The sequence below is a fragment of the Chlorocebus sabaeus genome, chromosome 21 (assembly GCF_047675955.1).
Source record: "Chlorocebus sabaeus isolate Y175 chromosome 21, mChlSab1.0.hap1, whole genome shotgun sequence".
NCBI lineage: Eukaryota > Metazoa > Chordata > Mammalia > Primates > Cercopithecidae > Chlorocebus > Chlorocebus sabaeus.
Window position 1 is genome coordinate 86225613 of NC_132924.1, and position 25063 is coordinate 86250675.

At 35.0% G+C, this 25063-nt stretch overlaps 1 long non-coding RNA gene across 2 annotated transcripts in view; it reads left to right on the plus strand.

Annotated features, from left to right (window-relative positions):
* Window positions 1-1865: 1865 nt before the first annotated feature.
* LOC119626218 (uncharacterized) overlaps window positions 1866-25063 on the plus strand; it is a 63091-nt gene continuing 39893 nt past the window's right edge. For both annotated transcript variants that reach the window (XR_005242374.2, XR_005242375.2), the window contains exon 1: window positions 1866-2237. This is a non-coding gene — a long non-coding RNA (uncharacterized lncRNA). The remainder of the gene's footprint in view (window positions 2238-25063) is intronic.

The window sequence follows — 25063 nt, forward strand, 5'->3', positions numbered from 1 at the left end:
AGGTAAGTGATTTTAATCTTAACTAGGCTCAGTTTTCTTGAGATTATTGCTGGAATTAGAAGTAATGGAACATATTCACAAGTGGTTGGCATGTAATAAAAGATAACCAATATTTTTGACCTATAGAAAAGTTTTCAGACTGGTTTAAGAAAACTTGAAAAATGAGTATAAAGTGTTAAAGTGTGTGTGTGTGTGTGTTTTAGAAACACTTTGGCAGAAGAAACAGACCTGATGATTTTAAGAGAAATAATAGTAATTTCAAAGACAGAACACTTCTATAAGCGTTTCCTTCTACCTCCTTTCTAACAGAGCCACAATTTTCTTCAGATATCAACCATGAAGCCCAGGTTCCTGAGAAGAAGCTGACTTCATCCCTAGCAGCCTTTGGGTCTGATTTTTCTAATTCTGAGATTCCCATATTTCTTGGTTCCCTGTGTATTTAGTGTCTAAGTAACTTTTTATTAAAAAAATTATACTTTAAGTTCTGGGGTACATGTGCAGAACGTGCAGGTTTGTTACATAGATATACACGTGCCATGATGGTTTGCTGCACCCTGCTACAGGTTATTACCTGTACCTACAGATTCTTTGATCTACAGAAATTAGGTATTTCTCACAGTGCTAACCCTCCCCTGGCCCCCCACCCCCTGACAGGCCCGGATGTGTGACATTTCCCTCCCTGTGTCTATGTATTCTCTTTTTTCAACTCCCACTTAATGAGTGAGAACATGCGGTGTTTGGTTTTCTGTTCTTGTGTTAGTTTGCTGAGAATGATGGTTTCCAGCTTTATCCATGTCCCTGCAAAGGACATGAACTCATCCTTTTTATGGCTGCGTAGTATTCCAGGGTGTATATGTGCCACATTTTCTTAATCCAGTTTATCATCGATGGGCATCTGGGTTGGTTCCAAGTCTTTGCTACTGTGAACAGTGCCACAATAAACATACATGTGCATGTGTTCTTATAGTAGAATGATTTATAATCCTTTGGGTATATGCCCAGTAATGGGATTGCTGGGTCAAATGGTATTTCTAGTTCTAGATCCTTGAGGAATCGCCACACTGTCTTCCACAATAGTTTAACTGCACTCCTAGATAACTTTTTATGATGTCTTTGAGTCAAAAGAAATACCTAGCAGTTCAAAACTTCTCAAACCTGGGCTTAGATCATGTATCACCACCCTCATTACCTTAGCCTAACTGATTTTGTGCAATGCTTGCTCTTTATCAAAACAACTACTGAAAAAACAGCTTCTCAAAAGTGTATCATCATTGAAAGGAATGTGACAGCATCTCATGTTGAAATTGTGAATGACCTTGAGCTAACAGTTTCTGTAATGTCCCACAGATGTTGAGTATCGCTATATTTCCTTAAAACATCTAAAATATACTGTACTGCATATCCTTGTGAGTTTATTATAGCATCCTTTCACACAGTTTTGGAAACAGCATCCTTTCACACAGTTTTGGAAAACCCATCTCTAAGTGTATTTTATTTTCTTTGCTACTGATTGGTTTGGGGTAGATGTGTGGTCTATTTTTGGCAATTATGGCAGGAAAAATGTTCTAGTGTAGATTTTGTTATTATTTAGGTATGGTGAGATAAGCAGGTTAGGAGACAACTGTCATCAAAAAGACAGTTTGTTATACTCACAGATCCCAAGAGAAGGGGCATGCCACCCCATGGGGGCTACATGAGGAAGGACTAGTGTTGGTCAAGAGGCAGAAGGAGCTCTTGCCCAAAGGTGGCCAAGATCCTATATTGTGCGTTCTATGGGACCTACCAGGCAAGGCAAGGTAAGAAGGTTAAGGATTGGCTAGTTTTGATAATTTCCACAGGCTGTGGGGCTTAGAGACTGACTGTCCTTAGTTGTTTGATACCTGGTCCTTGGGGTGACTAGGGCAGGTGGATAGTGGTCTGGAGTGTGAGAGCTTGATAAGAGAAGTGGTTATGGGTATGGACTGCGGATTGCTTGGTTTGCATATCAAAGGCATGCTTGCAGGAGAGCCCTTTATGATCTCTAGGAATTGGCAACCTTGGGAAGAGCAGTCTCTCCAGAATTAGCAAGGTCCTAAAATGTCAAAGAATCAGAAACACATCGTTCATACAAGGACAGCGCGTCTGAGTTTCTGGAACAGCTGTGGAACTGCTGCCCTGTCTCTCCCTTTGGAGATGGGAGACTTGGGACTGATTCTATAATCTTGCTAACACCCAGAGGATGAAGATGAGAGAGAGAGGTGGGTGGACCCAAGAGAATCGAAGGACAACAGAGGAGAGTCATTGTATTAGGTTGACCCTGAACCTTATTAATCTTTGGGCTTTCAGTTACGTGATCTGATACGTTGTCTTATTGTTTAAATTGGTTTATTGTTGCTGTTCATTACTGTTGTCTTTTTAGATTTCTGATGACTTTCAGCTGTGCTTTTCTAACATTTACAAAATTACAGTGTGAAAACCCACAGGATCTACTGGGGAGGGATTAATTTTCTAAAGGAAAGGAAAAATTTTTCGAGTCTGCTTTTGATATTAAGATGTATTACAGAGGCTTGCTGAATGTTTGCCCTCCTAGAATAAATGAAGAATACAAGGCTTTTAGTTGCATTTGCATTCAATAGATGACTTAGTTTGCTGACTTAAGTGTAATACATTTTTTTTTTTTTTTTGCAAAAATTCTGAAATATCACTGCTGGATAGGAGAAAGTCATGTAGCATTTCTATAATAATCTCCCACTTTAAATATTTCATACTAGGGTAATCGAAATTCATATGGAGATTTAAAAAATAGCTTACAGGTTTTTAGAAAACACTATTATTTCTTGTGAAGAGATGACTACTGGGGAAATTCTGAATCAAATCCATTTGCTCAGTTTATACTATGTATATGGGGGAAAATAATACCCCCTTAAGATGCAACATTTTTACAAATATCCCTATTAACACACATAAGTAGTACACTAAAAGTGTGTGTGTGTGTCGGCATGTGTGAATTTGTGTATGTATAAACATGTGAAAACCTTACATTCAATACAGGTTACTTCTTATGTCAAATTGGATAATGGTTTAATAAATATGAGAGTTTTGATTTCTTAACAACTAATTTATAAAAGTTTTATTAAATTAATACATACACATGGTTTTTTAAAATAAATTAAATAATACGAAAAGTAATTATATTAAAAAACAGTGATGGCCCATCAAAATTCAGTCTCCAGGGTCAACAGCTTTGAATTCTCTCTTCCTGTGATTTCCATGTTTTTCTATACAGTGTGTTTTAAGTGCTGTTTGTTTACTGATTAGTTCTGTTTGCCATATATTGAGTATTTTTTTATGATTCGTATGTTAATTTCACTGTATTTTCAACCCCGTCTCCCATTCTCTTTTAAAAATTTTTGATTAAACAAATTGTCAAATAAAAATTATGTATATTTATGGGTGTACAACATGATGCTTTGAAATTTGTATACACTGTGGAATGCCTAAATCCAGCTAATGAACATATATATGCATTACATCACATACTTACCATTTTTTGGTGGAATAAGTTCAAGAGATCTATATTGCAATATGGTGCTAAGAATTAATAGCAATGTATTAAACATGTGAAAATTGCCAAGATGATATTTTGTGTTCTCATCCCATGCTCTTAATATAGTTCTAGCACTATTTTTAGTTGAGATAATCTGTGTTTATATCGTTATGACAAAGTACTGTTTATTGAGTTCAGAAGTGTACTATAGTTGCAACAAGTAATTGCCCTGTGTTTTTTTGCCTAAATTATTTTACATGTATGCCCTTTGTTTTTCCATGTACTTCACCATGGCATCTATCATACCATGTATTTATCAAGTCTATATTTTTTTCAGCCAACTTACCTTTGGAGAGCTTGTTCCTCCTGCTTGAATTAGGACTTGTTACTTTCTGGGTACCAAGCTGCTGTCAAGTTGTGGAGTTTCTTTACCCCTCTCTTGGTTCCAGTCATCATTTCCTGAGTCCCATGCCTTCTACTTTCTATTTCGTTTCCTTGTTTTGCTAGAGCATGTTCTCCAGTCGCTCTGCAGGAAAGGCTGCAAGGCAATTCTGACAATATTAAATATCTTTTATTCTGGTTTCAGGTTGGGTTTAGGATATTAGTTTGAAAAAAATAAATTTTATGGAATTTCAAAGGCATTTCTCCATTTTCTTAGTCTCCAGTGTTGCAGAGAAATCTATTGCCATTCTTAGTTTCTGACATTTTTTCTTTTCCCAAGTCTTATTTGTCCTTAAATTTCCCATTCATTTTCATTAATTATTATTATTATTTTTATTTTATCCAGCTCTCCTCTTAATCTCTCTCTTTTTTTTTTTTTTGAGACAGAGTTTCACTCTTTCACCCAGGCTGGAGTGCAGTGGCACGATCTCAGCCCACTGCAACCTCCTCCCCTCAGGTATGGTTTGGCTCTGTGTCCCCACCCAAATTTCATCTCGAATTGTAATCCCCATAATCCCCACATGTCAAGGAAGGAACCTAGTGAGGGTGTTTGTATCATAGGCACGGTTTCCCCCATGCTGTTCTCGTGATAGTAAGTGAGTTCTCATGAGATCTGATGGTTTTATAAGTGGTTCACACTCCCTCCCTCCTGCTGCCTGGTGAAGAAGGTGCCTGATTCCCCTTCTGCCATGATTGTAAGTTTCTGAGGTGTCCCCAGCCATGTGGAACTGTGAGTCAACTAAACCTCCTTCCTTTATAAATTACCCAGTCTCGGGTATTTCTTTATAGCACTGTGAAAATGGACTGATACAGACAGCATGCCAAATCCCAAGTATACAATTCAATTATTTTTCAAGAAGTGAATTAGCCATGTAACCACCACCAGATCAAGATATACCTTTACTAGCACTCCGGAGGCCTCCTTCATACTCTTCCCAGTCATTACAAAGGGAACCGTTATTCTAGTTCTATAAATGTGTTTTGAACTCTACGTAAATAGAATCATTCAGTTGCATTTGTGTGTGTGTTTAGCTTCTTTTGCTCAACATTATAAGATTCATCTAGGTTACCATGTGAAACAAGTTTTATTTTTATAACTGTATGGTATTCTACCATATCAACATACTGAAATTTGCTTATCCAGTCTATTTTTGATAGACATTTGGGTTGGGGCCATTTCAGGTAATGAATATTGTTTATACATTAATTTACATATTCCTTTGATGTACAATTTTTTGTGTTCTTTTTGGGTATATATATCTAGGAGTTGAATTGTTCTGTTTTAGAACATTTTTCTAAACTATTTTCTAATGGGATTTTATCAGTTAATATTTCCACCAGCACTGCAGGAGAATTGCCATTGCTCTGTATCTGCACCAAAGAATGGAATTATCTCTGATAATAATTTTTTAATAAATTGTTTCTCTTTAAATCTGCCAAAAATTTGTTTATGTGTTGGTTGGTTGATTGGTTGCGGCTAAGAACAATGTTTGATAGTTTTATTAGTCTGGTTCTCCAGGAAAACAGAAACAAAATACATATACAATATGCCATATATAATTAATATTATATATAATTATATATAATTTATATATTTATGTGAATTAATATATATATAATTTCTTTGTATAAATGTAAATATACAAATATCTATAAAGACATTTATGATAAGGAGTTGGAGCATGCATTATGGAGGCAAAATTCCAAGATCTGTATTCAGCCAGATGGACAGCCAGGAGAGCTGATGGGGTACGTTCTATTCTGAGTTTAATCTTGAAGAAGTAGAACTCTGTCCCAGCTAGAAGCCTGTCAGGCAGAGAGAACAAATCATCCCTTACTCAGCTTTTTCATTCCATTCAGGCCTTCAAAGGATTGTATGTGGCCCAGCCATATTGGGGAAGGCAATCTGCTTTACTCAGTCTGCAAATTCAAATGTTAATCCCATCCAGAAACAGCCTCACAGACACATGCAAAATAATGCTTAACTTCCCAGTCAAGTTCATACATAAAATTAGCCATCACAATGCTGAAGGGAAGACATAAATGTACAGGATCAGGGAAACAGAAATGTACAAAATTGTAAAATGTAAAAACATTTGGAGTAACACTTTATATCAACGGTATCTCACAATTTTCTTTGAAATCCGTTTGTTGCCTAGAAGTGGGATCCTGAATGTGAAGTTTAACCTTAGATAAGCCCTTACATTGATAAAACATAGATTGATAATTAAAGCATACTTTTTCTTTTCAAACATGTTTTTTTCAGTACTTTAATATCTCAGCTAATATTAAAAACCTGTTTAGTTTTCCCAAGTAGCCATAACTCCACAAACTCATTTTTTTCCCTCATGGTTTCTATTTGAGGAGAAGGCAACCTTCTCCTGCTGGAGTTATTTTCTTTAGGATTTTTATTAGTATGCCTTCTTCAAATGTCATCAGCACTTTGCTTCTCATGGCTGCTATAGCAAATTACCACACATTTAGTGACTTAGACAACATACACTTACTATCTTATAGTTCCGGAGGTCAGAAATATGACACAGGTCTCAGTGGGCTAAAATCAAGGTATCAACTGGGTTGGGTTCCTTCTGTATGTTCTAAGAGATAATCTGTTTCATTGCCTTTTCCAGCTTCTAGTGACTGCCTGCATTCCTTGGCTCATGGCTCCCATCTTCAAAGCCAGCAGTGTAGCATCTTTAAATGTCTAACTCTGACTTCCCTGTCCCTCTCTTCCACTTAGGAAGAAACTTGTAACTATATTTGCCCCCCATCTTCAGGAAAATCCAGGGTATCTTCCCATGTGGAGGTCAGCTGATTAGCAACCTTAATTTCATTTGCAACCTTAATTCCATTTTGCTATGTAACCTAATATATTCAAAGTTAGACGTGCATTCTTTGGGTGTCTATTATTCTGCCTACCACACCCAGAAGGGAGAGGAAACCAGTGTCAGGAGTGAATTTTATCTGCCTACCATAAAAATATGGTGGCCCTTCTTTTTTTAACTTTTAAGTTCAGGGGTACACGTGCAGGTTTGTTACATAGGTAAACTTGTATCACGGAGGATTGTTGTACAGATTATGTAGTCACCCAGGCATTAAGCCTAGTACCCATTAGTTAATTTTTTCTGATCCTCTCCCTGCTCCCACCCTCTGCCCTCTGATAGGCCCCAAAGTATATTGTTTCTCTCTGTGTGTCCATGTGTTCTTATCATTTAGCTCCCACTTATAAGTGAGAATATATGGTATTTGGTTTTCTGTTCCTGTGGTAATTTGCTAAGGATAATTGCTTCCAGCTCCAACTATGTTCCTGCAAAGGACATAATCTAGCTCATTGTTTACGGCTGAATAGTATTCCATGGTGTATGTGTACCACATTTTCTTTATCCAGTCTATCATTGATGGACAGTTAGGTTGATTCCATGTCTTTGCTATTGTGAATAGTGCTGCAGTGAACATACGTGTGCATGAGTCTTTATAATACAATGATTTATACTCTTTTGGGTATTTACCCATTAATGAGATGACTGGCTCAAATGGTATTTCTGTCTCTAGGTCTTTGAGGAACTGCTACACAGTCTTCCACAATGATTGAACTACAATTACATTCCTATTAACAGTGTATAAGCATTCCTTTTTCTATAGTGGACTTTCTGTGCAGTTCTCTTCAGGGCATTTCCTTAAATAACTGCAAAAGAAGGGATAATGCCAGCAAATGATACATTAATGTTTTTGAAGCTATTTTTCCTCCCATGGGCCAATTTCTGTGTGTGTGGCGTTCCATACAAATAGTCACAAAGTAACATTTATCTGCTGTAGTCACTAAAATCTACATATACTCCTGAGGAAAGTTTCAAACTATGGATTTTCACAATACCTCGTAATAACCTTCTGCTTTACGTACCACTTATTATTCTTTAGTTTACTCATAGATAATTATTCTTCTCCCTATTAAAGGGCAAAATAAACATTGAAAATCCCAGACAGGCACAAAGTGTGCTATTGGCACAAATCTCTAATAAACTTGGTTTAGCTTTCAGCTTTAAATGGGATGTATGCCGACATTGACCTTAATATTGAATGCTTGGTAAATACTTTGAAAGCCAGGTTTATTGTGAATTCTGAATTCTTTGTTAAGTAGTGGTAATTTTCATATTTAATTTCTTAGCAGCCAAAGACTTTCTACCAAATCAAAGTGAAATTAGTACCATGTTTGATATAAACTGTAGAATTCTGTTTCATTAGAAAATCCAATTAATCTTTGTACTCATTTATACAATTTACTTTTGCCTCAGGTTTTTCAGAGATAGAATGAGGTTTACCTTATATAGCCTATATATTTTCAGTTCTTATTCATAAGATCTATGTTTAGAATACGCAATATCTGCCATAGAGATTGAATTATTAATATTTGTTCATATTACGGCTCTATATTGACCACGTGTGCAGTTCTTTCTAAGCTTGATCTCAATCATAGCAGATTAGTTTTAGCGTATTGGAAAAAATTCAACATATAAGTACCACAAATTTGATATACTTATTTATAAAATTGTATTGATGAGAATAAGATGTATTTTAAAAATATGAGTCAGATCTGAACTGTTTTGTTGAAAATGATTTGGCTTATGGAAAGTATAATTGGCCCTCAACTTACGTCATTATTTCTCTAATCCTTATTTCTACTTCTGTGCAAATTTTCAGAGAGGTTATTATTGTACATCCTCTCTCATTTAACCATATCTACTTTTGGATCATTTTTCACATAATATTATGTTGTGAACTTTTTTCTATGCCACTTTAAAAAGATTAAAAATATAACTTTTAATGTTTGAGTATGAACCATTGCCTTATTGTTGTTATGTTGTTTTCTATTTTTAATATTATAAATAATGCTGAAAAGACATTTAAAACTTTGAATTTACACCCGACGTTAGACCTGAAAATTTATCATAAATTTTGATATAACAGCTCCATTATTATCTTTATTCAAATAGTCTCTCGTTATAATTCTGCTGTCAACAAATATTTATGTAGGAGTGTATTTGCGTGTTTTCACTTATCAAGATATTATTTTCTCCATTAATATTAAAAGTTTCTTCAAGCTTTAGTGGATTATGGTCAGAAAATGTGAACTGAACTGTGCAGTTTCTGCTTTTTGGAATTGATTGGGGGCTTTCTTTGAAGCTATATTTATCTAGTCATCAAGGTCAAGAACAAAATGGAATCTTTGAAGTCCTCTGAAAATAAGATGAAGAATTTTTCAAAACTTTAGAAACCTCATCTGAAACTCTCTCTCCTCTCTTTCCCCACCATTTCTAGGTTATCAAAATCTAAATGTTTAAATATAACATAATTATTATTTCTTCCATTATGCTTATTTTAAGAAGCTTTAAATTTCTATGTAATGAAAATTCCTGGATTATGAGAAGATTTTTATTTATATTTTAATTCAAGAACTTCCAGGAATATTTGGTTATAGAATACCTTTCTTTCACTTTGTTTATATTTGGTTCATACATTTATTTGCATGTTCATTTTTTTCAAATCAAGAAAGATTTCTATTATATTTTTAATATTGCTTCTATTTGTTTTGCTTATTTTAGAAATAGTGAATCACATAATTTCCCATAATTATTATGTTGGAGGTTTGTTTTTATTCTTGTCTTATTCTCAGTATTTGCGCAACTTTAATGTTTCCTTTCTTCTGAATTTTTGGTGAAGTTTCTTGAGATTGCCCCGTACATTACAGCTCCAGGTTTTTGTAGTATCTATTTCCATTTATTGCTTCCAGTGGAGATATTGATCCTGTGTTGTATTTTTAGTTTTCTTTTAATTCTGTCTTATTTTACTCAGCTCCCTTTGAATTTCATCTAGGGTACTACCCTCTTATGGCTTTTTATGGCTTTCTGCTTCCTTGTTCTAGTGTTTCTTCTTGTGTTATAGTGGGGATGTCAAACTGTTTTCAAGATTCATTTCTGTTCTTATTGTTGCTTTATTCTTGAAACTCTGGAATCCCTTGATAGCACTCTTTCCTGTTTCTCTTTCCAAATTTCTCACAAGTTCATCTGTTTCCTTTTCTGGCTTATTTATCCAGTGGTGAGCACCCACCATGTGCTGACATTATGGCAGGTGCTTGAAATACAATTGGTTAACAAAAACGCTGCTTTTATGGGACTTTTAGCTTACTGAGGACAGGACATTATTCAAAGAAAATCTCAACAAGTATAAATTTGCACCAATAATAATGTTTTAAAGGAAAAGTATGCAGCATCTGTGAGAGCTTATAAGAGGAGATGACTTGCTACTCTAGTTGATTCTAAATAATGATGTTTCTGGGATCCTTATTCATGCCCCACTTCTTGTGTTGTACGTTCTTCTTGAAGCATGGTTTTCATAACTTTCGTATTTCCAATCTGCATGTGGGTGAGTCACTTCTAGGGCCCAGAGAGTAAAGTCCATCCCTAAGCTCAGTGTGTTTCCTGAACTCGAACTCATGTACTTTCTGCTTTATAGACACTGAGCCTGTATGTCTCAGAGACACTAAAATTCAATACGATCTTTTTTGTTCTCTTTTCTACAAAACAGTTTCCCTTGTTAAATTCCATATTCTGTTAGGATTACTATCACCCACCCACTGTCCAAACCATAAATCTGGCACTATCTTTAATTTTTGGCTCTTTCTCACCCCCTCTAATCCATTGGCCTCTTTGTTTACTATTTAGAGTTAGATTGCATGCAATAAAAGCCAATCATGATCTAGTTTCAGCCCTTATATAGCCTCTTCTTTCATTATTTCTCTACTTTTGCTCTAGACATTATCGTAGCCATTCCAACCTGTTTCAGTTCCCCCAATTTTATTTTTTTCCCAAATATCTTTCCCTAAGTTTTCTTCTCCTATAGCATGTATGTTATCTGAAATATCATTGATAGGTGGATGCTGAAGAATGCCATATGATCTAATTTATGTAAGTGGAGTCTAAAAGATGCACTCATAGAAGTAGAGTATAGAATGGTGGTTAACAGAGACTGGGGGAGGGGAGACACAGGTAAAAGTGAAATGATCAAAGAATAGAAAGTTTCAGTTAGGGGGAATAAGTTTTAGTGATCTATTGCACAGAATGGTGACTCTAACAAATGTAATAATGCATTGTATATTTCAAAATTGCTAAAAGAAGATTTTAAATGTTTTCACCACAAACATAATAAATATATGAGGTGGTAGATTTGTTAATTTTCCTGATTTAATCATTCTACAAGGTAAACTTATATTAAAACATCTCATTGTATCCCATAAATATATAGAGTTATTTCTTGTTAAGAAATTAAGAAAAGAAATGCCAACTCTGGAGCTAGAAAACTCTGATTACAAGTCTTGGCTCCCTGATTTACCAGCAACAGGCCCCTAGATCTGTTAATTAATCATGCTGCTCCTCAATTTTGAATTTTTAAGGTTGGGATGGTAATAATGCCTACTATGTAAAGTTTTAGAGGATTAAATGAGATAAGCAAAAGGGTACAATACTTTTCAACAATGGTTGCTGGTGCTGTTATTGCTACTATTAATTAGAACTTGATTAAAGTGTTTCTGTCTCTATAAATTCTTTTCTGGTATTTTCCGGGGGAATTGATAATTTTCACCTTGTACATTCTCTATACTATGGGGATATTTATCTGCACAATAATCTATTGCATTTGTTTGCTTACATGCCATTCTATCTTTTTAACTATCCTGAGATCACCTTGAAGACAGGGGATATGTTTTTTAAACTTGTATACATACTAAGTGACGAACATGCTACATATTGGGCTTAGAACCCAGTTAGAATTTACTAAATATTTGTTGGAAAAAAAAAAAACAGCACTAAAAACACTATGAATATTCTGAAATGAGTACATATTTGGTCCTGTTGCCTGGCAATCTCTGATTTAGCAGAAAAATGGCCTGAGGAATTTGATATTTTGAGCATTCAGACTCAGGAAGTCCAAAAATCCTCTACTTCAGGTTTGCATGCAGTTTTCCAGAATTTCCAGGTACTGTCCTTGAAGGATGTGCGGTGTGTGTTGTTTATTGAAGGTGTCATTAAAAATAACATTGATTGCTTTGAATAATGTAGAATTATATTGCTACATATAACTGATAATATAGTTTTAATCAACCTGAAATAAAGAAATATATTCTTTATAGAAATCACAAGGTATATGGTTTTTTCTTTTTTTGGTTTTTTTTTTTACATCATTGTCTTCTGTGATGATTAGTGACAGGTGAATTCTGTCTTTGTGATTAGAACTTATCCTTGGAAGTTTATGGAACATAAATTAAAGTTTCTTTTTTGGTGTGTGTTCAACATGGGCATCAATTTGATGTAGTGATTTATGACATACCCATCAAACTTGGATATGATATAAAACTGAGAGTAGATAATATGTCAAAATCTAAAAAGAACATGAGCTTGACAGGATCAAATGTAACATTTTAATATTTACTAGAGTAACATGAAATTTTAACTAGGTATGCAAAACAAATTATAGAAATATGCATAGAGCTCTAACTTAAACCTTAAATGCAGTATTTATCTACCTATCAATCTATCAATCATCTACTTAACATTTTTCTATTTATCTATGAACTTTGGTTCATTGGAAACTAAATATTCATTGAGAGAATAATGACCTTGAAAAGGACCAAGGTTGTTTTGAGGATCTAATGTACGGCATGGTAACTATAGATGATAATAATGTATCGTTCCCTTGAAATTTGATAAGGAAGCACATGTTAAGTGTTTTTACTGCATACACGCACACAAGCGCGCACACACACACACAATTGGTACCTGTGGGTAGTGATAGGTATGTTAATCAATTTGACTGTGGTAATCAGTACACAATGTATAAACATATCAAATAATCCCATTGTACACCTTGAATATCATATTAGTTCGTTTTCACACTGCTATAAAGAAATACCTGAGACTGGGTAATTCGTAAACAAAAGAGGTTTAATTGACTCACATTTTCCCATGGCTAGGGAGGCCTCAGGAAACTTACAACCATCCAAACACTTAGAAAACCATCAATTCTCATGAGAGCTCACTCACTGTCACGAGAAGAGCATGGGGAAAACCTCCCTCATAATCCAATTACTCTCCTTCCTCAACACATGGGGATTACAATTTGAGATGAGATTTGGGACACAGAGTCAAATCATATCAAATATATACAATTATTTGTTAATTAAATATATTTTTAAAAGATCTGGATGAAAATGAAAATGTTTCCCTGTTTTGGAAAGTGGTGGTGTGTGTAGCCGTTCACACTGCGGTCATGAGGGATGGGTGTGGCAGAGCAGAGTGAAGCTGGATGATCTGGGGGATGAAGAAGAATAACAGATTTTTGAATAAGTTGCTTTTACATCCTACCTGTGATAAGAAGGCTTGTCTGTGCCGGTGTTGGGTAGGAGAATGGGTGGCTAAATGGGAGATTGATTAATAGTCATGCATTCTCTCATCATCTCAGAGTTTATTATGTGCTCACATGGCTAGACAGTAGAACACACCGCAGAACATGTTTGCTGCCATAGAGGGCTTTGTGGTGCTATAAACCCATTACAACAGATAGAAACATGAAATTTGGACCATGAATTTGATAGACAGGAATAACTGAATCAATACAACTACTAATGCAACTAATGATTTGATATTCATGCAAAAAAAAAGGAATTAAAAATTTTAAGCCCTGAAATATAATTTTGCTATCAGTTTACTATGCGACTTAGTCTTCTGGGTCTTGTAGATGAGGATTAATTTTCATACCCTATTTCTAGAACATTCAGTTACTTTATTAAAAATTTAAGTCTGTCAGACCATTGATTGCCAACCAATTATTTGCCCAAATAGCTGATTTAATTTAGAACTGACCACCCAAATGACTCCATAGGATTGATTTGATCTGTGTTATTAAGCCTGGGTCAGTTAAGCTATTTCAGGCACGAACAGTACGAATTGTACAACCACTCATAATCCAGATAACTGTTACATTCACATGAAAATCATCTTTATATATTATCGTAATTTTACCTGACCTCCTTAATACTCAATGTCAAAACTTAAGAAGAACAGGGCATTTAGAAAGAACTTATTGAAAAACTAAGATAATACAACGAAGTAATAGGTAAGAAGTATGACAGTCGATTTATACAACAGAAGAAAGAAGAGGTTACGAATTAAATGTGTAGGTAGAATATCGGTATTTTGAGGGCTGTATGAAATATGAAAAAATCTTATTTCATTTTTCAACAGATATTTATTAAGTACCTGGTATGGTGACCAATAAAGAATTTATAATCTAGTGGAAATATGCAAAGATCACTAAGCAATTGCAATTGGTTGACAAGCAGAAGTCTAAGCACAGAAAAGAGTGACCTAATTCAGACATGGGGACCAGGACAGGTGTCCCAGAGGACACAGTGTTTAAAATGAGAAGGTACTAACTACAGAAGGTTGTGGGATAGATGGGAAAAAACAATGCTATCAAGAAAGGGTACAGCATGTGTAAAGGCTCAGAGGTGAAGGAATTCACAATTTATTTGAGACATTCAGTGTTTAGAACTTAGGTATGTAACATTGATAGTTTGCGTATTAAATCATAGAGCCATCTGGAACCTGTTAGCTTAGCCCAATTAAACACAATGCTCCAGAGGCCATGGTGTTATCTATCTGGGCTATTTTGTTTTCCTTTATAACTTGAGGTGGCCTAAATTGTGTCAATTGTAAACAACTACCCAGCAGTGTGGTGCAAAGGATTACTCAGAAGACAGTGTAAGTGGCTTAGTTTTAAAAATGATGCAAAGTTACTATTTACTCAATTCCTTTAATAGGCCAAGTATAGTGCTTAGGTTCTTCACATATATTTTTCTCATGTGATTCTAACAATGAGCTAATAATGTTTTCATAGTATAGTTGAAGAGACTGAGGCTAACTGTATCAGTTGGTTCTTGCTGTGTAACAAATTATCCACTCACTCTGCCCATTGACAGTGTAACTGGAGCTCACTAGGTGTTCTGATATTGGCTGGGCTCCCTTATGCATCTGTGTCAGCTGAAGGTTGGTTGGGTTACCTAGCTCTTTTCCACATGGTCTCTCATCTTCCATCAAGCTAGTCTGGCTTTGTGCTTACAGAGGAGCTGAGAGGAGAGAGAGAGATTCACAGAGAAAGAGAGAGTAAGAGAGAGAGATTGCATAAGTGCAAGAACATTTTAAGGCCTGTGTTTAGAAGTAGAACGCTGTCAGTTCTACCATCTTCTACTGGCCATAGTGAGTCACTAGGGCAGTTCTGATTCAAAGGGTGGGGGAACAGACTCCACCTTTTGAGAGGAGGAGCTGATAAGTCCTGTTGGAAAGGATGTGGGGAGACAGAGAGGTCACTAACTGGGGCCAGGGTGTTTTGAAGAACATATTGAAAAAACTAAGATAATACCATGAAGTAACAATCAATTCTACCATAAGAAGAGAGGGCCACATACTTGTCCAATGTCGCCACTGTAGTAAGTGGCTGAGCCACAATTTGATTCCAATGCCTTTTCTCTTTTCACTTGATTCACTGCCTCTCTTGCTATTTACGACAAAATTCTTCAAAGTGTGTATTGATGAGTAAGTATATCCTGCTTAGACATAAAATGGCCTGGAAATGGAAATTTACATAGATGAGTGATAATGTAGCTTTTATTCATTTTGTAACCAGAAAATATTTTGTTAGAGGAAAAAGCGTGAATTGGGAAGTTGGTAATTTAAATTCACAAAATTGTTATCTTGCTAGCTACAAAGTCCTTAGCTACCACAAATATTTTTCTCTCCCCTTTAGACCTATTGTTTAAAAAAAACAAAAACAAAAACAAAAACATCTGATTGTTTAGAAGAGGCAGGGCCCGCATGACAGATGAACAAATTCTGTTTGGATAGAGATTGAATGGAGATTTTCACTTGGGGAAGCCCAAGTGTCTTAATTCCTCCACTGTAGCTGTTTTTCTTCCTTAGACTTTCCTATCTTCATATTGTTGCCATGCATGGATTTGTACTTGTAAGATATTTTATGTCTCTTTATTTTATTTGGTTTTAAATTGCCCTCATATGTTCAAAATGAAATATTCTAACAAAGCATTAGAGTTATTGACTTTAATATGCGTACAGGTTTTGTTTAATAGCAAGAACAGTATCTGCTAAACACTGTAACTCCAGTGGGGTACAATGGACAGATATATGAGGTTGTCTTTTCATTTTTTACTGTACTTGGTTAGATATCAGAGTAAAGCATGCTTTGTAATCTCTCTTTAAATAGAAATTGTACATATATAATAGTGTAGCACATATTTTATGAAAGCTAAACTTAATATCCAAGTCTTGGAGATAGTAATTTATTTTAAATACCTACATTTATATTAAAAATGGTTACTACCCTCAATCTAAGAAAGAATATAACAGTTCTATTGTACTATATGGGTTAGACATTACCAAATTCATTACCTATCTGAATCATAATTGTCAGCCTTCCTCCCCATTATCCATCCAATTTCTTTACCAGCCTTTTTTCCTCTTCTTGACTTTGTATTCATAATGAGAAATGTTAGCAATAATAGCTTTAATAATGGCAACATTGTCTTGAATTTTTATGGCACATTTCTGCTGAGAGGTTTAAAGTGATTCAGATGAATTTCCTTGTTTTCATTGGCAACTTTCCAATGAGTTAGAGTGTTGGAATAAATGCTACCTCAGCTTCACAACTGTCTTTGTCATCCCCTTCATACGACTGATTATTTGCCTCTATCTGACATGAACCTGATCTCTTTCTCACCCCATTCCCAGAGTCACAGGAGCTTCTTATCCCCATAAATGTGTGTGTGTGTGTGTGTGTGTGTGTCTGTGTGTGTGTGTATCTATTGCTTTCAACTACCCTTTCCTCTTACTCTGGGCACACCTGGGGGTTTAGCAATGCTCTAGACTAAATAATATAAATGAAAATGCAAGAACTTGCCAGAAGTAACACTTAACTGAAATGCCAATTCTGTTTATCAGAAATGTGACTAACCTTAGCTCATGACAAATGATAATTTTCACATCTAGACAAGAAGAGGAAATAATAGGATTCATGAAAATTCAACTTATAAAATATTCAGTTTTGGATGAATTGGATAGGAATTCTGATACAGGCAGTAAAGACTGGGAGATACAGAATAACGGTTTTTGCATGCTAAGTGCATTTGATTAAATAATATCTTGTAATGATTTTCTTGTTAATTGCTAGTCACTGATGTCAGTGTTGCCTCTGTGATTATGAATTTTGTGATTGATTATATTGGCATAATACAGCCTAAGAGAAAGAGGAGAAGCTCTTGGACACAGACATTATTTTTCTTTCTTGGGATCCTTATTCTTTTTTTTTTTTGAGACGGAGTCTCGCTTTGTCACTCAGGCCGGAGTGTAGTGGTGCGATCTCAGTTCACTGCAAGCTCCACCTCCCGGGTTCACGCCATTCTCCTGCCTCAGCCTCCCAAGTAGCTGGAGGCGTCCGCCACCACACCCGGCCAATTTTTTGTATTTTTTAGTAGAAATGGGGTTTCACCGTGTTAGCCAGGATGGTCTTGATCTCTGACCTCGTGATCCGCCCTCCTTATTCTAATAATAGTTTTTAGTTTTTAACATTTAAAGACATGCACAAGTGAAAGAAAATATCAAGTCAACTGCATTTCTACATCTCAGAAATCTTAAAAGTTATGCTGGAAAAATGGTACTAAAAGTAAAATATGAAATTTTAAAAATAGTCACATTTTAGTTGAACTCATGAAAAACTTGTAATATGATTAAGAGCTGGCATTAAAGAAATGTGTGATTATTGAAGACTATATAAACATCTATATTTTATTCACTTATAAAATGTTCAGTAGTTTTGAATGTTGTTCTAAAGCAAAAGTGGATAACATTTTTCCCATGATGCTTTAGCAGCTACTCATTCTCATTTTTACAATAAGATTTTGTTTAAAATATCATACTACATATTTTTGTTGTTAAAGTAGAGATGAAAACATTGTGAAGTGCTGAACATTTAGGTTATCCTATAGATTTGCACAAATAAAAACATTTTTAAAAATCATAATTATATAATATAATTAAGAATATATTAGAGATATTATATATTACAATATTTTTATATGTGTATATATATCGGGTTTTTTTCCTGGGAAATAAATCCCTAGAATCAATAAAAACCATTTGGCATATATGCCCTCAAATTCTAAAATTAATTGATTAAAATATTCAAACTTTCCTAGCTACGTAAACTAATTGAAAGCTTATGATGAACCGCTTTGACTGGTATTGTTAATTCCTTTGTTGCATCCCCATGATAGTGCCTAAATTCAGTCTATGTGATGATCAGTATATTCTTTTAACTTGGCTAGGCTGTGGTCCCTAGTTGTTCAATCAAATACTAGTTTAAGTGTTGCCGTGAAAGTATTTTGTTGTGATTAACTCTCATAGTCATTTGACTTTTTTTTTTTTTTTTTTTTTGAGACAGTGTCTCTCTCTGTCACCCAGGCTGGAGTGTAGTGCTGCCATCTCGACTCACTGCAACCTCTGCCTCCCAGGTTCAAGCAGTTCTCGTGCCTCAGTCTCCCCAGTAGCTGGGGCTACAGGTGCATGCCACCACGTTTACTTTTTTTTTTTTTTTTTTTTGTATTTTAGTAGAGACAGGGTTCCACTATGTTGCCCAGGGTGGCCTCGAGCTCCTGAGCTCAAGCAATCTGCCTGCCTTGGCCTCTGAAAGTGCTAGGATTACAGGCATGAGCCACCACACCTGGCCTATCATTTGACTCTAAATAAGGGAAATTATCCTAGATACCTGGGTGGGCTGACTCAATCGTGAAAGGTCTTCAGATAGAACGAAGACATTTAAAAGAAAGATGAAATTCTACCTATGTATTGCAGCTTCAGGTCATGCCATAGAGTTTTCTGCCTGCTTTTTCTGATACCCTACCCTATAGATTTCAGACTTGCCTTGTTGGCCCCCACATTTCTATAAGCCAATCCCCTGCAAAAAAATCCTTTAATGTATACCTCCTACTTGCTCTATGTCTCTGGTTGAACCAAATTTGACCTCCAACTTCCCTTCCAACAGTTTCACCTGAACCATTTTTTAGAAATTGCTATAAAGAATTTCTGAGCTGTAGATAAAAGAATTGCAACAGCAACCCATTACTTTAATGTACAGTATCTAAAAGTTGTCCTTGCTTTACACAAATATTTACTTCACGTGGCATCCCAATTTGCAGCATAATTTTCCAGATTCCTATTTCTGTCTACTGACCAAGAAGGCTTTTACATTCCCCTCAGTTGACTATACTTTAGACTTGTTTCTTCCTGACTATAGGCCCCTGGCCTCCCTTTCCTTGGAGCATTTACTTTAGAAAACTTGCATTTGTAAATACCTTCTCAGTTCCTTTGAGATGTAAATCTTCCCCCAGCCTCTTGCCGGCTTTAGAACCAAGAAGTGTCTTTCTCAAGGAGCCTTCTCTTTGAAATGTAATCATCAAGGAAGATAGAGGCCCTGTCTCCCACTCTCTGTGCGGGGTGGTGGGTGGGGGAGGGGGAAAGGAGGCTAACTTCCGTAATCACCAATTAGCAGCCACAGATAGTTGACAACCTCTGTTCTTCAATGTCTTCCAGTACTTTTCCACTAACTCACCCCAGTGTTTAAACACTCTCTTGTTTTTGTTTCAGTGGAGTTGAGTCCAATCTTCCTCCCCTATTTCTATAGTCATGAGTAAAGTCTTCCTTGCCTGTTTAACTGTCCAATGCATTTTTTCCTTCCACTACAATGGGTCATAAGATTAGAGTGTGCATTCTTCAGTTATTCATAATTTGGTAAATACAAATTCATGTAAATCAGACTTTGTATTACGAGCATGTTGACTTTGGTATAATGATTGGTATTTTGACAGTATATTCTATTTATAAAAATAGATTTTTAATAATCGTATGCAAATTTTTGCATATATAGAAAATTATTACAAGGTACTTATTCTGAATTAGTAAGGACCACCAGTAGTTTATGTAATAATGCCACTACTATAATGATTTAGCTTAATATCGGCCAGCTAATCGTTACCATCATTTCCCAGCTTTTTAGCCCACTCCTTTTTTTTTCCTCTTCCTTCTCAAACCTAAAGACTAAGAACACAAGAAAAGAGCAGCCATTAGTAATTTTGTGCCTACACAGAGTTTTTGTTGCTATCTCAAACAGAAAAAGTTTGTTTGCAGAATTTTAATGTGAGTCCAGTTGCTTCTGCTATTGAAAACAGAAAAACTAGAAATTGTGAAAAGCCATAGAGAAGTTCTGTTTAGATTTCCTATGTCTGAGAGACTCTTAATAATCCCACATCTTCCTCCAACTTCTGAGTATAATCATTTCCCTGAAATTACAAGGTCTTCTATTTGTGGCATTATTGATTATTGAGCTAAACAAACTAGGGTGGCTACTGGTCAATATAACCAGAGTTCTAGCACATGTAACAAACAGGGGAGTGTATTGCTGAGGAAGCTTGGACCCTGTGATTAAGCATGCAAGAAGGAAATGTGTAGAGGACTCCAGGCCCAAATCTGTGCTTTGGAGGCAAAGCAAGCCAAACATAAAAGTACAGCTGCTTTTTATTTATTTATTTATTTATTTATTTATTTATTTATTTATTATTTTTACTGTCTATGTATCTTAAATATTAAGAGTATAGTCTTGACGAAAGGGGCCACATGCCAGTTATTATATTATGACCATTATATATGCTGGAACTTAACAAATAATTAGTGTAGAGAATGACCTATGTTTAAGGTTCTGTATACATAGATTGTTATATTGATTACTTCATATAAAAACTTTCTCACCAATTTCTTTTTAGAGCAAATATCTTTTAAACCTTTTTTTGCATAAAGTATTGTAATCTTATTCATCTATAATTCCAAGAAAGTAAATATAGAGACAGTACTCTGTTTACACTCCCCAAACAAGAGTTATTATAAAATCATAAATATTCTCCCATATCTAACAATAAAAGATTAAAGTTAAAAAGTGTAAAAATAAAAAGCAACACATTAGAACATACTACTATATATAATCACTTAACCGCAAAGGAAGTCACTAAGAAAGGAAGACAAGAGTCTCAAAACAACCAGAAAAATGGCAACATAATGGCAGTACCAAGTCTGTACTCATCAATAATAACACTAAATATAAATGGTCTCAATTCTCCAAGTAAAAGTTATGCAGTAGCTGAATGTGTAAGGAAACAAGATCCAAGAAACCCACTTAACCTATAAAGACTCAATAGACTGAAAGTAAAGGGATAGAAAAATATATTGTGTGCAATTGGAAAGCAAAAAAGAGCAGGAGTAGATATATCAGACAAAATAGACTACAAACCCAAGACCGTTAAAAAAAAAAAAAAAAAAAAGACAAAGGAGGTTTCCATATAATAATTAAGGAATCAATTCAGCAGGAGGATATAACAATTATAAATAATTTATGCACCCAACAGCAGAGCTCCCAAGTATGTAATGCAAGCATTAATAGATCTAAAGGGAGAGATAGAATGCAATAGAATAAATAGTAGGGAACTTTAACACCTAACTCTCAATCTGGACAGCAAATCAACAAAGAAATAGTGGAGTTAAACTACACACTAGATCTAATAGGCCTAATTGACATTTATAGAACATTTTACCCTGTGCTGCAGCATACATGTTGTTTTCATTGGCACATGAGACATTCTCCAGAATAGACCATATCTTAATCCACAAAACAAGTCTGCACAAATTCTACTACAATAGAAATTATATCAAGTATCTTTTCTTTTTTTAAAATTTTTAAATTTCGTTATTTTCTCTTTTGAGATGGAGTCTGGCTCTGTCACCCAGGCTGGCGTGCAGTGGCACAGTCTTGGCTCACTGCAACCTCCACCTCCAGTGTTCCAGCGATTCTCCTCCCTCAGCCTCCCGAGTAGCTAGGATTACAGGTGTGTACCACCATGCCCAGCTAATTTTTGGGTTTTTAGTGGAGATGAAGTTTTCCCATGTTGATCAGACTGTTCTTGAACTCCTGACCTCAGGTTATCCACCCACCTCGGCCACCCAAAGTGCTGGAATTACAGGTGTGAGCCACCGTGCCCAGCCTCAAGTATCTTTTCTGACCACAAAAATACACAAACACATGGAAATTAAACAACATGCTCCTGAATGACCAATGGGTCTATAAGGAAATTAAGAAGAAAATTTAACAATTTTTTGAAATAAATAAAAGTGGAAAACAACATACCAAAATCTATGGGATACAGCAAAAGCAGTACTAAGAGGGAAGCTTATAGCAATAAACTCCTATGTAAGAAAAGTAGAAAGACTTCAAGTAAACAACCTAACGATGCACCTCAAAGATCTAAAAGAGCAAGAACAAACCAAAGCCCAAATTAGTAGAAAGAAAGAAATAATAAAGATCGGAGCAGAAATAAGTGAAATTGAGACTAAAAATATACAGATCATCAGAAAGTTGGTTTTTTGAAGACAAAATTGACAAACCTTCAGCTAGATTACTTAAGAAAAAAGAAGATGCAAATAAATAAAATTAGAAATAAGAAAGGAGTCATAACAACTGAAGTCTCAAAAAAACACTGAATCATTATGAACAACTATATGATAGTACATTGGAAAACAGAATAAATGGGTAAATTCCTGGACACATATAATCTACCAAGATTAAACTATGAAGAACTAAAAAGCCCCAACAAACCAACACCAAGTAATGAGACTGAAGCAGTAATAAAAAGTCTCCCGTCAAAGAAAAGCCCAGGACTTCATGGATTCACTGCTGAATCCTACCAAACATTTAAAGAGGTATTACCAATCCTGCTCAAACTCTTCAAAAAAATTAGAAAAGGGAATACTTCCAAACTCATTCTGCAAGGCCAGTATTACCCTCATACCAAAACCAAGCAAGGACACAACAAAACAGAAAGCTATAGGCCAATATTACTGACAAATATAAAAATATGTAAAATATATAAATATATAAAAAATAGAAATATATCCAAATGTAAGTATATGGAATGTTAAAAATCCTCAACAAAATACTAACAAACTGAATTCAATGACCATGGTCAAGTGGGATTCATCCCAGAGATGCAAGGACGGTTCAACATAAGCAAATCGTTAAGTATAATACATCACATTACCAGAATCAAGAAAAAAAACCATATAATTATTTCACTAGATGTGAAAAAAGCATATGATGAAATTCAGCATCGCTTTATGATGAAAACCCTCATCAAACGGGTATAGGAGGAACATACCTCAAAATAATAAGGGCCATATATGACAAACCCATGTCTACCATTGTACTAAACAGGGAAAAATTGAAGGCCTTTTCTCTGAAGAGCAGAACAAGACAAGGATGCCCACTTTTACCATTATTATTCAATACAATACTGAAAAGTCCTAGCCAGAGTAATTAGGTAAGAGAAAGAAAAAAAGGCCTTCAAATTGGAAAAGAAGTCAAATTAGCCTTGTTCACAGACAGCATGATCATATTATACTCAGAAAAACCTAAAGACTGCACCAAACAGCTATTAGAACTGATAAAGGAATTCAGTAAAGTTGCCGGATACAAAATTAACATATAAAAATAAGTAGCATTTATATATGCCAACATCAAATAATCTGAAAAAGAAATCAGGAAAACGATCCCATTTACAATAGCTACAAAAATATAAAATACCCAGGAATCAATCTAACCACAGAAGTAAAAGATCTACATAATAAAAACTGTAAAACTCTGATGAAATTGAAGACACACAAAAAATAAGAAGATATTCCATAATCGTGTATTAAAAGAATTAATATTGTTAAAATGACAGTACTATCTAAAACAATTTACATATTCAATGCAATCCATATCAAAATATTAATGATATTCTTTACAAAAAATAAAAACATTCTAAAATTTATTTATTTAAGCTAATTTAAAATGTGAATGATTTCTTTATTTATTTTACTTTTTAAAAAAACATTGTGGGTACATAGGTGTATATATTTATGTGGTGTATGAGATGTTCTGATACAGGCATGCAATGTGAAATAAGCAAGTTATGAAAAATGGAATATCCATCCCCTCAAGCCTTTATCCTTTAGAGTTACAAACAATTCAATTACACTATTTAAGTTATTTCAAAATGTACAATCAAATTATTATTGACTATAGGCATCTTCTTGTGCTATCAAATAGTAGGTCTTATTCTTTCTATTTTCTTTTGAACCCATTAACCATCCCCACATACCGTCAGCCCCTCACTACTTTTCCCAGCCTCGGGTAACCATTCTTCTACTCTCTATGTCCATGAATTCAACTGTTTTGAATTTTAGATCCCACAAATAGGTGAGAATATGCAATTTGCCTTTTTGTTCCTGGCTTATTTCACTTAACATAATGACTTCCAGTACTGTCCATTTTGTTGCAAATAACAGGATCTTGTTCTTTTTTATGACTGAATTAGTACTCAGTTGTATATATGTATCACATTTTCTTTATTCATTTGTTTATGGACACTTGGGTTGCTTCCAAATCTTAGCTATTGTAAACAATGCTGCAAAAAACACAGGAGTGCCAATATTTCATTGATATACTGATTTCCTTTCTTTTTGGTACGTACCCAGAAATGAGATTGCTGGATCATATGGCCTCTCAATTTGTAGTTTTTTGAGGAACCTCCAAACTGTTCTCCATAGTGATTATACAGTCCCATCAACAATGTACAAAAGTTCCCTTTTCTCCACATCCTTGACAGCATTTGTTATTGTCTGCCTTTTGGATATAAGGCATTTTAACTAAGGTGAGGTGATATCTCATTGTACTTTTGATTTGCGTTTCTCTGATGATCAAAGATGTTGAGCACCTTTTCCCATGCCAGTTTGCATTTATATGCCTTCTTTTGAGAAATGACCATTCAAATCTTTTGTCACTATTTTGACTGGATTACTAGATTTTTTTTTCTGAGAGTTGTTTGAGCTCCTTATATAT